This window comes from Bos indicus, chromosome 23 (genome assembly GCF_029378745.1).
Source record: "Bos indicus isolate NIAB-ARS_2022 breed Sahiwal x Tharparkar chromosome 23, NIAB-ARS_B.indTharparkar_mat_pri_1.0, whole genome shotgun sequence".
NCBI lineage: Eukaryota > Metazoa > Chordata > Mammalia > Artiodactyla > Bovidae > Bos > Bos indicus.
In genome coordinates, this window is record NC_091782.1 from 4,942,241 (window position 1) to 4,957,409 (window position 15,169).

The 15,169-nt window shown below is 44.5% G+C and overlaps 1 protein-coding gene and 1 non-coding gene across 24 annotated transcripts in view; one reads left to right on the forward strand and one right to left on the reverse strand.

Moving 5' to 3' along the window:
• DST (dystonin) overlaps positions 1-15,169 on the forward strand; it is a 518,621-nt gene that overhangs the window by 174,194 nt on the left and 329,258 nt on the right. The window lies entirely within an intron of this gene.
• Positions 8,495-8,567, reverse strand: TRNAG-CCC (transfer RNA glycine (anticodon CCC)). Its single transcript has one exon. It is a non-coding gene; the product is annotated as a tRNA-Gly (tRNA).

Below are 15,169 nucleotides of genomic sequence, written 5' to 3' on the forward strand. Positions count from 1 at the left end.
TTTCCTCCAGGTCTTGATTTGACTGTGACCTTTGAAGAGACAATTTGTTTTTGTAATGCTATTCAAAATAAAATCTTTGGATGTGATAAAGGGGGTTTAGTGAGCAAGAAAGGTTTTCGAAAGCTTTTCAAAATAAAATTGAGTAGTTTAGGGTACTTCCCTGGTGGTCCAGTGGTTAAGAGTCTGCCTTCCAGCGCAGGGGATGCGGGAACTGGGACCCCGTATTCTGAGGGGCAACCAAGCCCGCATGCCCTAACAAAGACCCAGGGCAGACCCCCTCCCCCCGAAAGAAAAACAACAGCTTAGGTTAGTGTTTAGTATAAAGTCTTAGTATAAAGCTTAAGTTCAGAGCTCTCTTTTTCACTCAGAAAATTAAAAGCTGTTAACTGCTAGGAGGTCCTTCAGGAGCTGTGTGTCTGTATGCCTTTGACCCGTCTCCCTGCCTTGTTTTTTGAGCACTTTCTTTTGTTCTGATGTTACTGAATGTTCTAGGCTTATTTTGTATCTTCCCTGCCCCACCCTTTGAATCATCCATTTCTCCCAGGAGCCTTGGCGCCTTTTTTTGGAGACAGTTTGAGAAACTAAGATCTCAGCACTGGGCCTTTGAAATCTTCTGGTTTAAGAGTGGTTCTGGTATTTTGGAATCATAAAATGTTAGACTGGCTTTCAGTTAATAGGTGTAATAGTTCCTGGCACCCATTATATGGATAATTGTGATGGTTACAGTTTTGTTTAGAGGTAAGAATGAGACATTTGAGGTTAAATAACAAAGCAGTTTATATCACTGATGGGATGCAGGGATGCCCCAGTTGTGCAAAGTGGGCAGTGCCCAGAGGCCTCCTCCTGGCTGAGCAAGGCTGGGAAGGCTTCTTTATTGGGGGTAACTGTTGACTAGTCCCAGCCCAGCTCAGCTATCACCTTCTTTAAAATTGAAATATAGGTGATTTCCAATGTTGTGTTACTTTCTGCTGTCCAGCAGTCAGTTACACGTGTGTGTATGTGTATATGTATATGTATACCCACATTCTTTGTATACTCCTTCCAGCGTAGCTTCCTGTAGTGGACTGAGCATAGCTCCCTGTGCTGCACAGTAGGCCCTTGCTCGTCATCATCCTGTATGCAATAGTTTGCATCTGCTAATGTGGACTCCGTCCCTCCCCCTGCCGACCACAAGTCGGTCCTCTGTGTCTTGGCGTATGTTTCTGAGTCATAGATAGGCGCACTGGTGTCGTAGTTTAGAGTCTCCATGTGGGTGATGTCATGTGGTGTCTTTCTCTTCCTGACTTCAGTCAGTATGATCACTTCAGTGCATCCACGTTGCTGCAGATGGCATTGTTCCATTCCTTTTTATGACTGAGTAATACTTCGCTGTCTCTCTGTACCACATCTTTATCCATTTCTTTGTCGATGAACATTCAGGTTGTCTCCGTGTCTTGATTACTGTGAGGTTGTTGTGAATAGTGCCACAGTGGACTTTGGGGTTTCATGTATCTTTTTGAATTACTTTTGTCTGGATAGATGCCCAGGAGTGGGATTGCCGGTTCATATGATAGCTCTATTTTCAGTTTTTTGAGGGCCTCTGTACTGTTCTCCATGGTGGCTGCACCGGTTTACATCCCCACGGACAGTGTCGGAGGATTGTCTCTTCTCCCCACCCTCTCCAGCGTTTGCTGTTTGTAGATTTTCCGGTGATTGCCATTCTGCCCAGTGTGAGGTGCCTCATTGTAGCTGTGATTCAGCTGTAATCGCTTCTTTCTTTCCTTCCTGAAAGAGCTCCATTGTTGCTGCATCTGTGACCCTCAGCAGCGATCACGCTGTTTGCATCTCCCTTTCCTAAGAATCTGTGAGCTTTTTGAGGTCAGGGATTGTGTCTCGTCTTTGTATAATCTTTAGAACACAGTTCAGTAAGTGAGGACTTCTGCACGTTTTGGTTATGAATGCGCTGAATGCAGAGTGTCGCACATACGATATCACAGAATCATTCCTGAACAGTATTTGTTGTTGTTGTTCAGTTGTCTGCTCCACTGTGTCTGACTCTGCGACCCCGTGGACTGCAGCGTGACAGGTTTCCCAGTTCTTCACCATCTCCCTGAGCTTGCTCAAACCTATGTCCATCGAGTCGGTGATGCCGTCCAACCATCTCATCCTCTGTTGCCCTCTTCTCCTCCTGCCCTCAATCTTTCCCAACATCAGCATCTTTTCCAGTGAGTTGGCTGTCTTATCAGGTGGCCAAAGTATCGGAGCTTCAGCATCAGTCCTTCCAGTGCATATGCAGGGTTGATTTCCTTTAGGATTGACTGGTTTGATCTTGCTGTCCAAGAGACTCTCAAGAGTCTTCTCCAGCACCACAGTTTGAAAGTATCAATTCTTTGATACTCAGCCTTTATAGTCCAAGTATCACATCAGTACATGACCACTGGAAAAACCATGGCTTTGACTGTATGGACCTTTGTAGGCAAAGTGATGTCTCTGCTTTTTAATACCCTAAATTTGTCATAGCTTTTCTTCCAAGGAGCAAGCGTCTTTTAATTTCATGGCTGCAGTCCCCATCTGCAGTGATTTTGGTGCCCAAGGAAAAAAAACCTGAACAAGGTACAGGTTTCACTCAGGTTTGAAAAGCTGAGTGAATATGCCAAGTTCAAATGCAAGTTCAAGATGGTACTGAGAGTCACTGACCTGATCTGAGGTTGATGATTGCATTAATATCCTCACAGTTCTCTGCTGCAGGACTTCGGAAGATGGCTGGGAGTCAGGAGGCTTTGCTGGAGGAAGTGGCATTTTGTTTGGTTTTACTTTTTTAGTTTCTAAACATTTTATTGGAGTATAGTTCATTTATAGTGTTGTATTTCAGGTATACAGCAGAATGAATCAATCATACACATAATATATTCATTTTTTAAAAAGATTCTTCTCTTGTAGGTTATCACAGAATACTGAGTAGAGTTCCCTGGCCTATAGAGTTGGTCATTATTGAGTATGTATATGTCTTCTATATAATAGTGTGTATCCTTTCTGAGCTCCTGATTTATTTCCTCCCCACTTTTTCCCTTTTGGTAACCATAAATTTGCTTTCTATAAGTCCATTTCTGTTTTGTAAAAGAGTTCATTTTATCATTTTTAAAAAGTAGATGCTACATATGAGTGGTAAGGGTATGACATTTCTTTGACTGACTTCATGAGTCTAGTTTGGTTTTAAACATGGATGGGGTATGGATGGGCCGTGGACCAGAACTTTGGGACTGGGAGGTGCAGGCTTCTTCCAGGGAGAGTTGGGAGGTCTGTCTGCTGACATAGGACGTTCGGAAGGAGAGCAGAGTACTGAAGGGGTAAGCAGGGGTCCTGGGAAGAGGTGTGTCAAAGCTTGCAGAGTGACTTTGTCTCAGTTAGGCAGCTGGTAGGTTGGAGATTGTGAGCAGGGGAATGTGGATAAGAGAAAGATTTGAGAAAGAGTCATCCAGTGTGGACACTGGGAACTGGTAGCTCACAGGCTGAATAAGGGAGCATATCTCATGAACTGCTATAAAGTTTTAAACCAATATGTAGAAGTTGGGAGATTTTATTTAAAAATTCAGAGTTTACGCTCCTCTTGAACAGGCCATCCAGTAATTCTGGGCCCACGGGGTCCATGGTGACAGTTGGCAGAAGCTGAGCGGAAGACGCCCCTGAAGCAGGTCTCACCCTGTCGCCTTGAATGTGGCCCACCTCCCCATGGCCATTGACCCTGCCCGCATGTCTCCTGTGTACATTTGAGCTTGGGGTCCTTGGTTCAGAGGTGTGTAGAAAGCAGCCTTCTGTGTGTTGGGTGTGGGCTTTTGTGGCGTTTGTAGTGGTGAGATACAGGGGAGCCAGGTCTAGGCGGGGGAGAGGAAGTGAAGGAGCGTGTGTGGGGCGGTTATACTGGATGACCCGGGAAGAAAAGCTCACTGGTGACCAATCGCTTGTAAGGCCCAGGAGATAGCGGTACCAGTGTTCTGATCTACTGTGTAACAAAAAGTTTTTATTGAAGTGTAGTTGATTTACAGTGTTGCGTTGGTTTCAAGTATACAGTAGTGTGATTCAGTTTCATATATATATATATATATAAAATGTATCTATTATATATATGGCTTCCTTGGTGGCTCAGCAGTAAAGAATCTGCCTGCAATACAGGAGACTTGGGTTTGATCCCTGGCAACCCACTCCATTGTTCTTGCCTGGGAAACCCCATGGACAAAATGGGCTACAGTCCATGGGGTCACAAAAGTCACACACAACTTAGTGACTGATATATATATCTACATATTTATGTAGATACATATTCTTTTCTAGAATTTGTATATCTGTACCTATATTCTTTTCCAGAGTTTTTTCCATTATAGATTATTAGAAGATAGTGAATATATTTCCATGTGCTGTATGGTCCTTGTTGGTTATCTATTTTATATATAGTCATGTGTATATTTTAATCCTGAACTCCTAGTTTATTCCTTCCCTGACCTTTCCCTTTTGGTAACCATAAGTTTCTTTTCTCTGTCTGTGAGTTTGTTTCTCTATTGTAGAGAAGTTCATTTGTATCATTTTTTAAGATTCCATGTATAAGCTGTATCATATGGTGTCTGTCTTTCCCCATCTGACTTCCTTAGTGGGATCATCTCTAGATCCATCCGTGGTGCTGCAGTGTTCTGTATAACAAATCACTCAACCCCCTAGAAGCTTTGAACAGTCACTCTCTACTGACTCACCAGGAGTCTGGGGATAGCTCGGCTGGGAGTCTGTCGTCCAGGTCTCCAGGCTCTGCGGTGCCGTGGGTCCCTGCCCCCAGGCCTCAGTGCTCACCTGTCCCTGGAGGCCCCAGTGCTCACCTGTCCCCGGAAGCCACAGTGCTCACCTGTCCCTGGAAGCCTCTGTGCTCACCTGTCTGGAAGCTTCAGGTGCTCGCAGCGGGGCCACCGGAGACTGAGGAGGGTGGGGGAAGAGAGTGGACCCTGCAGGGGGGCCCTGTCGTCTATGCTCTGACCCCAGAGAGACATGTTGTTTCTGCTTTGTGTAGGTGATCCCATGACGGAAGAGACTGTATAGGTGTGAACCCCAGAAACGGGGACTACGGGGGTGACCCTGAGGGGTACTGTATGGGGGCGGCCACCGCAGTGGCCGAGAGACACACGCCTTGGCTATGCCTTCTGGCGCTCTGGCCCCTGTCTGTGTTGCCAGCGTAGTCCCCCGGGACAGAATTATTCGTGATTCTGATTGTTCTGTTCCACTGACTCTCATTGTTCACTTGTGATGTCCTCATGGAATGAAAATCAAAACAGTTTTGGAGTTTTAAAGAGCATGTTGTTCATTCTCTTAATTTTATAGTCTTTTAGACTAGAGAGGCTGCAAGGCAGTGCCTTGATCAGCGTCAGGAGGCTGCAGAGTGAGTAGCGGACAAGGCAGGGCTGCGGAGGGTCAGTTCAGCCATGCCTCCCAGCCTGCGGTCCCCAGCACATTGGAGCGTCATTGTATAAAAACAGCATCGCAAGCAACTTCTCATGATTCAGCTATTAAATTAAGTCTTCTGTGAATTTTATTTTCCTTGCTGTAAAAGAATTCAGATGTTATACTGAAAATTTACCCAATGTCTCTTAATATATGCATCTGACATTTGGTTTTACCAAAGGATTAAGTGCTTATAGAACAGAAGTTGACTAAACATCTAAAATTATGCTATGTAAGTGCTGAGGTTCGGATGGCTCAGCTCTCTTCGCCTGGCCCAGTGCTTGTGTTTAAAATAGCCTGACCCACGGTATAAGGTGCAGCTTTTCCCTGCTTCCTTTGTGATTTCCCTTTCAGAGTGCGTTTTATTAGTCGTGTTGGTATTCCTTTCTCGCTGGAGTATTTCTCGCTTTATGTTTAAGTCATTGTCCCATGAGCTCACCGGCCAGAGCAGGAGCCTTGTGACTCTGACATAATCTTGCAGTGGGATTTTTCTCCAGGTTTGAAGTTTTTAAGCAGAGGTTAAAAGGTCATACCCTCCTTAAGGATGTAGGTAAAATTTTGTGTTCGTTTTCACCTTCTGTGTGCATTTGGAAGAAAGCCCACTGATTTTATCAGATTCTTGGAGAAACCTACGATCCCCAACTATTAATGACACTCAGTGTTTACTGCAATTTTGTCCTCTAGTTGTGATGGATTTTGTTGTTTTGCATGTGTAGTTTGTGTGCAGATATTTCTACATTTCTGAAAACGGAGTCTCAGCATTTTTCCCATAAAAACTTAAAACCAAAACACGTACTTGAATATTTTGACCCGGAGTTTTTGTACTTCTTTGATGATTATTTATATATTTAGAATTGCTAGAAATAACAGTTTTTGCAATTTAATGTTTTTAGATGTTTTACTTCTCTAGGTTCAAAAAATTCTAACGTCTCCTTAAATGACACCACATTTTTTAACTATGACATTACAGATGCAGCCACAACGTCAGTTGAACAACTGCTCTTTGCAGACAATTTTAGTCACATAGCTGGTGTGAGGATTAGTGTTTGTCTAAATTGGGGGCCCTGTGGAAGAGAATTTCTGAGCTTCTAAAATAATACCCAGTTTTCCTAGGTAATGTTTATCATTCTCTTCCCTTTTGAAGAGACTTTATTATCTAACAGGAATGCTGTTAAGATCTCTCCTGGTAATTGTATGGCCAGAGTCCTTTTAAAAGTTAAATTATTCTGGGATGTGGTAGCTCTAAGGCTGTGTGCATATAAAGTCCAGAGAGATTTTATAAATAGAGCATTCCTTTCTCCAGCTCCTACCTTACTCCTCAATAATTCAGTTTCCTGGCTGGTTATTTCTTTGTTTCCATGTTTAAAGATGGCAGGTTTTACCCAGAGTCCCATTTTAAGGGTGCAGCAAAAACCAGTGCGGGTAGCAGTCTAGTTCGTCTTTTCAAATCCTCATTACGTCACAGGTCTCAGTAGATAGAGTCATGCGCTCTGCCGCCAGGGGTATGTCCCATCGGTAGTAGACCCAGCTCTGGGGAGACGCAGGGGATGGAATAGGGCGTCTCACACTCCGGGTTTTAATTTATTGACTGGCTTTGAAATTAGGAGCAGTTATGGTCTTTTTTGGTTAAATTAGGCTGATTTCTACCTTAACCACTAAGTCGTGTTTATTTTATTCTTTAAAAATTTTTATTGGAGTATAGTTGATTTATAATGTCGGGTTAATTTCAGGTGTACAGTAAAGTGATTCAGTTATACATATACTTGAATCCACTCTTTTTCAGAATCTTTTCCTGTATAAGTTAGAGGATATAGAGTTCCCTGTGCTGAATAGAAGGTCACTTTGGTTATCTGTCTTACAGCTGTGTGTTATGTTTATTGTATTGCTACCTCTGACAGCTTGAAGGGAACATATAGCACAAAAATTTCGTCATACTTTTCGTGTAACACCGAGACCACTCAGCCTTGGGGTCTAACAGTCCAGGTGTGGAAATCCTGGCTCTGCCAGTTTTAAGTTGAAACTTTTCATTGCTGAACTTTTCTGCACCTTAGTCTGTTTGCAGATGTACGCTTCCTGGTTACTGTGGCTCCCTCTAACTCCTTCACCAGCTCTTATGGAGTCTGACGTGGGCAGGCGTCAATGAGATCGTTAGACACCTGGAAAGTTACGGCTGGGGTAGGAGCTGTTACACCTGGAAAGTTACGGCTGGGGTAGGTGCTGTAACACCTGGAAAGTTACGGCTGCAATAGGTGCTGTGACGGGCAGATCGGTGCGTGGAGAGATGACAGATGTGGTGGGGTTTGGTGGAGGGAAGTCAGCGAAGGAATGTTGAAAAGGAACTCTTTTGCTTGAAGTTGTGTAATAGTTGTGTTGCTTGCCTTTCTCATGGCTTTTGTTATTTTATTTCTACTTTTAGATCCCTTATCTGTGTATTTCATCTGAACTCCATTTTGGAAGTGGGTGGAAAGTGGATAATAAATGAGAGTAAGCATTTTGAGGGCAGGGATAATTTTTTAAATGAATAGGCTTTTAGAGTAGTTTTAAGTTCACAGAAGAGTTGGGCATAAGGTCCAGAGAGTTCCCACATACCCTATTCTCCCCAGTTTTCCTTATTGTTCAATGAACATTTTGTATTAGTGTGGCATATTGATTTTAATTGATGAACCAATATGGCTATATTATTATTAAGCACAGTCAATAGTTAAAGTGTTGTAAAGCTCTTTGGGGTCTGACAAATGCCCTAAAAATCACCTGTCCTCCACCTGTTTATCCCTCTCTTCCTCCCTGCCCTCATTGGCCTTTTTTTGTCTCAATATCTCTGCCTTTTCTGGAATGTTCCATAGTTGGAACCATGTAGCTCTTTCACACTGGCTTTGTTCACCTAACAATATACTATTAAGTTTCCTCCTTGTCTTCTCCTGGCTTGGTAGCTCACTTTTTCTTCCTTAAAAAAACATTGATTCATTTATTTGGCTGCACCAGCTCTTAGTCGTGGCTTGTGGAGTCTTTACTTGTGACACGTGGGGTCTATTAACAGTTCCCTGACCAGGGATCGAACCTGGGCCCCCTGCATTGGGAGTACAGAGTCTTAGCCACTGCACCACCAGGGAAGTCCCTCATTTTTCCTTCTTTTTCTTTTTTTAGCATCAAAAATAAAAAAAGAATAAATTTTTACCCTGTTCACTCACTTTTTTTTATTGCAGAATAATACGCCATTGGATGGATGTTTATTCATTCACCTGCTGAAGGACATCGTGGTTGCTTTTGAGTTTTGTCAAGTCTGAATGAAGCTGCTATAAACATTCATGTGCACATTGTATGTGGATATGAGTTTTCAGTTCCTTTGAGTGAATGTCTGTGAGCATGGTTTATGGTTTGCATGATAAGACTGTGTTTAGCTTGGTAAGAAACCGCTAACCTGTCTTCCAAAGTGCCTCTGCTTTTTGCCTTTCTGTCAACACCGACTGGGGATTTCTGTTGGTTGACCCTCTTCGAAGCACTTGGAGTTGTCTGGTGTTTGGGATTTGGCTATTGGAATAGGTGTGCAGGGATACTTCATTGTCCTGCTCTGCCGTTTCCTGATGACATGCCACGTGGAGCATCCTTTCATGCGCTTACTTGCCATCTGTACATCTCCTTTGGAGAGGCGCCTCTTCAGACCTTTTGCTACTTTTCATTTGGGTTGTTTGTTTAGTTCTTGTTGAGTTTTAAGAGTCTGTTGTCTATTTTGCATAAAAGGCCTTTTTCAAATGCATATTTTACAAATGTTTTCTCATTCTGTGCCTGGTCCTTTCCTTCTCGTTCCAGTATCTTCTGCTGAGCAGAAGTTTTTGATTTTAATGAAGTCCAACTTACTGCTTTTCTCTTTCAGGGACTGTCTTATTTATAAAGTCATCATTTATTTATAAAGTTATTTATTATAAAGTCATCTACCCAACCCATAGTCACCCAGATTTTATTCCATGTTATCATCTCGAAGTTTTGTAGTTTTACATTAGGCCTGTGATCCATTTTCAGTTAATTTTTGTGAGACATCTGTGCCTGGATTCACTTGTTCTGCCTGTGAGTGTCCAGTTGTTCCAGCACCATTTGTTGCAAAGACTATCCTTTCCCTGCTGGGTTGTCTCTGCTGCTTTGTCAAGATCTGTGTTGTTCTATTTCTGGGTTCCCTGTTCATTTCCATTGACCTGCTTGTCTGCTTCCTCACCACCACCTCGCCGTCTTGACGATGTCGGTCCTTCAGCCTTGTTCCTTTTCAGGATTATGTTGGCTGTCCTGGGCTGGAATGATTTTTTGTGTCTGAAGAATAAGCCCTTGCAGACTTCCCTGGTGGTCCAGTGCAGGCCGTGTGGTTCTGTCCCCGGTCGGGGGACTAAGATTCCCCCTGCCATGGGGCAGCCAAGCCTGTGTGCCCCAACCGGAGAGCTGGCACCCCACAAGACACACCAGCGCGGCCAAAGGAAAAATCAGCACTCGCTAAACGCTCTTTGTTAAGTACTAGCTTTTCAATATGGCAGCTGTGGTGATCTTTTAAAGCTCCAGTCTGATCTGTTATTCTGCCCGAGTCCCACCTCTGTTTTCCGATTGCGGTGAGGGTCACATTGAAAGTCCTGAGCTGGGCTGCTTTCCTGGCTTTGAATGTCTTTCCCCCCAGGTCTGCAGGGCTGATGCTCCTTTGTCTATTTCAAGTCCTGTTCACATGCAACCTTCCCACCAAGGATCCTGTGGTCATTTTATCTGAGATCTCAGCTTGCCCCCTTTCTCTCCTTTAAACTCTATACTCTCTCAGCCTCTCTTAGCCTGCTGTTTTCTTCATAACTGTCATCACCTTCAAAACCTTATGTACTTACTTGTTATTTTTATCATTTATTCTCTCTCTCTGCTTAGAATTTAATTCCAAATAGCAGAGTTCTTTGTTTTGTTGACTAATATGTCTTCAGCAGATAAAACATTGTAGGTTTTCAATACATTTCATTTTAAAAAATGAATAAGTGAGTGAATGATACGGTGATGTGCAGAGCATTAGTTATGTGGAAGGAGGCTGAGTGCCAGTCCGTTCGGTCCCACTGGGACCTTGTAAGATCAAGTCAAAATCCAAACCAAACCAAGATTAATATTGGACAGATGTATTGATTTCTGACAAGGTGCAGCTGCTTGTGTGGTAGTAGGTTTTCCTGACTGTGTGACTTACGAGTAGCTTAGGAGCAGCAGCTGAGTCAAAGTAGAAGCAGAACCACTGATTCATTAGACTTTCTGAACACAAGTCGCCCACTGTGTGTCTCAGCTAAGAGAACTGGGATTTCCCTGAGTGTAAGGATGATGAAAAGAGAAATGCGGCAATGACAGAGAAAGGCCCGTGTGCCTGAAATGAGAGACTTCAGACTTTAGCAAGTTCATGGTGCTGTCTTCCAGAGCAACACCATAGCCAGGACTTCAAAGCAGATCGGTTTACCCACCTGTGTATCCCATTACCTGGGCTGGTAGGGACTTGGCATGTAGTAGGAGTCAAATGCAGAGAAGGCAGTGGCACCCCACTCCAGTACTCTTGCCTGGCAAATCCCATGGACGGAGGAGCCTGGTAGGCTGCAGTCTGTGGGGTCGCTAAGAGTCGGACACGACTGAGCGACTTCTCTTTCACTTTTCACTTTCATGCATTGGAGAAGGAAATGGCAACCCACTCCAGTGTTCTTGCCTGGAGAACCCTAGGGAAGGGGTAGTCTGGTGGGCTGCCGTCTCTGGGGTCACACAGAGTTGGACATGACTGAAGCGACTTAGCAGCAGCAGCAGCAGGCATCAAATGAGTGTCAAAAGAATGAATATTGTAAGAGGCAATGAATTGTCAATGACATTGAGGATCTGGGCATCATGGTATTTGCCTTTGTCGTGATTTATCTATAAAAAGAGATATTTTTCTACCTTGAAGAAGTAAGTTGCCTTTGACTTAAAAGTCTGAGGTGAGTACATTTTCAGCAAACGTGGAATGGTGCTTCAGTTAGTGAATCTTCGAATGCGAGGTTTAACTTCTGCAGTGGTCATGATTGGCAGGTTCTGGAGCTGGGAAGTTGTGGTGTGTGTGCCCAGCTGAGCAGGACAAGTAGCTACGCTTAGATTTTCTCTGCCCGCAAGCAGTTCACGAAAAACAGGAGATCCCAAACCAAATGTAGTAAGTTCTGAGAGGAACTGTTTCAGGTGTTTTCATTCTGTTTTATTGAAGTTTTGCTGATTTACAATGTTCTTTTAATTTCTGCTGTGCAGCAAAGTGACTCAGTTATACAGATACACATTCTTTTTCCTATTTTTTTTCATGTTGGTTCCTCAGTTCAGTCACTCAGTCATGTCTGATTCTTTGTGACCCCATGGACTGCAGCATACCAGGCCCCCCTGTCCATCACCAACTCCCAGAGCTAACTCAAACTCATGTCTATCAAGTCGGTGATGCCATCCAACCATCTCATCCTCTGTTGTCCCCTTCTCCTCCTGACCACAATCCCTCCCAGCATCAGGGTCTTTTCAAATGAGTCAGCTTTTCACATCAGGTGGCCAAAGTGGTGGAGCTTCAGGTTCAACATCAGTCCTTCCAGTGAACACCCAGGACTGATCTCCTTGAGGATGGACTGGTTGGATCTCCTTGCAGTCCAAGGGACTCTAAAGAGTTTTCTCCAACACCATAGTTCAGAAACATCACTTCTTCGGTACTCGGCTTTCTTCATGGTCCAACTCTCACATCCGTACATGACTACTGGAAAAGCCATAGCTTTGACTAGATGGATCTTTGTTGGCAATGAAATGTCTCTGCTTTTTAATATGCTGTCTAGGTTGGTCATAGCTTTTCTTCCCAGGAGCAAGTGTCTTTTAATTTCATGGCTGCAGTCACTATCTGCAGTGATTTTGGAGCCCCCCCAAAATAAAGTCAGCCACTGTTTCCCCATCTATTTGCCATGAAGTGATGGGACTGGATACCATGTTCTTAGTTTTTTGAATGTTGAGTTTTAAGCCAGCTTTTTCACTCTCCTCTTTCACTTTTATCAAGAGGCTCTTTAGTTCCTCTTCACTTTCTGTTATAAGGGTAGTGTCAACTGTGTATGTGAGGTCATTGATATTTCTCCCGGCAATCTTGATTCCAGCTTGTGCTTCATCCAGCCCGGGATTTTGCATGATGTACTCTGCATAGAAGTTAAATAAGCATGTTGACAATATACAGCCTTGGCCTACTCCTTTCCTGATTTAGAACTAGTCTGTTCCATGTCTGGTTCTAACTGTTGCTTCCTAACCTGCATACACAATTCTCAGGAGGCAGGTCAGGTAGTCTGGTATTCCCATCTCTTGAAGAATTTTCCACAGTTTGTTGTGATCTACACAGTCAAAGGCTTTGGCGTAATCAATAAAGCAGAAGTAGATGTTTTTCTGGAACTCTCTTGCTTTTTTGATCATCCATTGGGTGTTGTCAATTTGATCTCTGGTTCCTTTGCCTTTTCTAAATCCAGCTTGAACATCTGGAAGTTCACAGTTCACATACTGTTGAAGACTGGCTTGGAGAATTTTGAGAATTATCTTGCTAGCGTGTGAGATGAGTGCAATTGTGCAGTCATTTGAACATTTCTTTGGCATTGCCCTTCTTTGGGATTGGAATGAAAACTGACCTTTTCCAGTCCTTTGGCCACTTCTGAGTTTTCCAAATTTGCTGGCATATTGAGTGGAGCGCTTTCACAGTATCATCTTTTAGGATTTGAAATAGCTCAACTGGAATTCCATCACCTCCCCTAGTTTTATAGTGATGCTTCCTAAGCCTCACTTGACTTCACATTCCAGGATGTCTGGCTCTAGGTGAGTGGTCACATCATTGTGGTTATCTGAGTATTGAAGATCTTTTTTGTATAGTTTTTCTGTGTATTCTTGCTACCTCTTCTTAATATCTTCTGCTTCTGTTAGGTCCATTCCATTTCTGTCCTTTATTGAGCCCATCTTTGCATGAAATGTTCCCTTGGTATCTCTGATTTTCTTGAAGAGATCTCTAGTCTTTCCCATTCTATTGTTTTCCTCCATTTCTTTGTGTTGATCACTGAGGAAGGCTTTCTTATCTCCCTGTGCTATTCTTTGGAACTCTGCACTAGGGTGGTTGGTTTCTCACAGGATAATAGATTTGGCTCCCTGTGCTCTACAGCAGACCCTGTTTATCCATCCTGTATGTACCAGTTTGCATGGACTAACCCCAGACTCTCAGTCCTTCCCTGCACCATCCCCCTCCCCCTTGACAACCACAGATCTGTTCTCTGTATCTGGCAGGTGTTTTTAAGTGATCAGTTTAGGTGTTTTTCTTTGAGTGGACAGATGCCTTTTTTCCTGCTGAAGAAAGTCGACGAGGAGGAGGCTGTTGTAATTCAGTTCTGGAAAGTTTCCTCCTACCGGTTGTCAGGGATCAGGAATTAAAGTCTCACTGAGACCCCGAGGGTCTTCTTCCAGACACTGGTAGTTTCTCTAACTGGGGTCTGTCTAGTGTTGCCTCCAAACACCGTCAGGTCTCAGAATGTGTCCTTCTCTACCGCTGTGGCTCTGGTCTCGAGGCTGGCTGACTTCTCCCCTTACACCTCTGCCCCAACTCAGTCCTCACGTTTGCGTGCCAGCCTTCTGCACATCCCTTGGTGCCACGGCCTTTCCCTTGATGCCCTGGCATAGGTCTCTGGCCTGTATTCTTTCTGCCAGATGGTTGGTTGGGATTCACCCCTTTTCTTGGAAGTCGTAAGTCTTGCCTAATTTCTTTGTGCAGTGACGTCTTACTATAATTCTAGGATGGTGATTGAAGAGGACACTCGCAAGTACTAAGTGATGGCATTTCGGTGTCCATATCTGTTCATATCTGTGAAGTGAAGACTATTTTTTAAACCCCAAATGGAGGAGGTGTAAGATGGCAAAGGCGGTGGAGACCTGGCTTTGGAAAGTCCCGTGTCAGTGAAAGTGGGTGCTTCCCCCCCCGACCTGAGGAGCTTTGGGCAAGGCCGTGGGGTGTCCGGGTCACGGGGTCTCTGCAGTGTGGACCCCAGCTGCCTGCGCATGATGAGCCGGGCCCAGGGCCTGAGCAGTCTCTGTCCGTCCGGGGCCGGCGGTCACGTGCATTTTTGCTGGATCTGAATTTGTCGTCTTCTGCTTCTTCCCTTGCCCCACGTCTCCCCTAACATCCTTCCTCCCTCCTTTCTGTCCCAGTTTTCTTCCCCTTTTTAAAAAAACAAATATTTGGATATCTCCTCTCTGCTGGAGAGTGTGCTTGCTGGGAGTACGAAGCTGGATGAAACAGGGTCCTTGGCCTCAAACTGCTGGGAGCCATGGGGCGGCTGGCTGGGGAGCAGAGGCCTGAGCCTGCGGCCCGAGACCCCAGGCCAGCGGTGCCGGGGAGCAAGGCAGGCCCAGCCTGTGATGGCACCAAAGGCAGGGGACAGTGACCCGAGGGGGTGTCTGGGCAGGAGAAGACGCGCTATTGCTGTTACAGTGGTCTTGAAGAGGTGCTGCTTGCTTTGCTCCTGCTGACTTGCATTTTTCAGTGTAGCCACTGGGGGGCGCAGGACAGTTGGGCTGTGATTTTCAGAGAGGCTCCTGGAACCTGCCTGCAGTGAGGGAGACCTGGGTTCGATCCCTGGGTTGGGAAGATCCCCTGGAGAAGGGAAAGGCTGCCCATGACAGTATTCTGACCTGGAGAATTCCACGGACTGTATAGTCCATG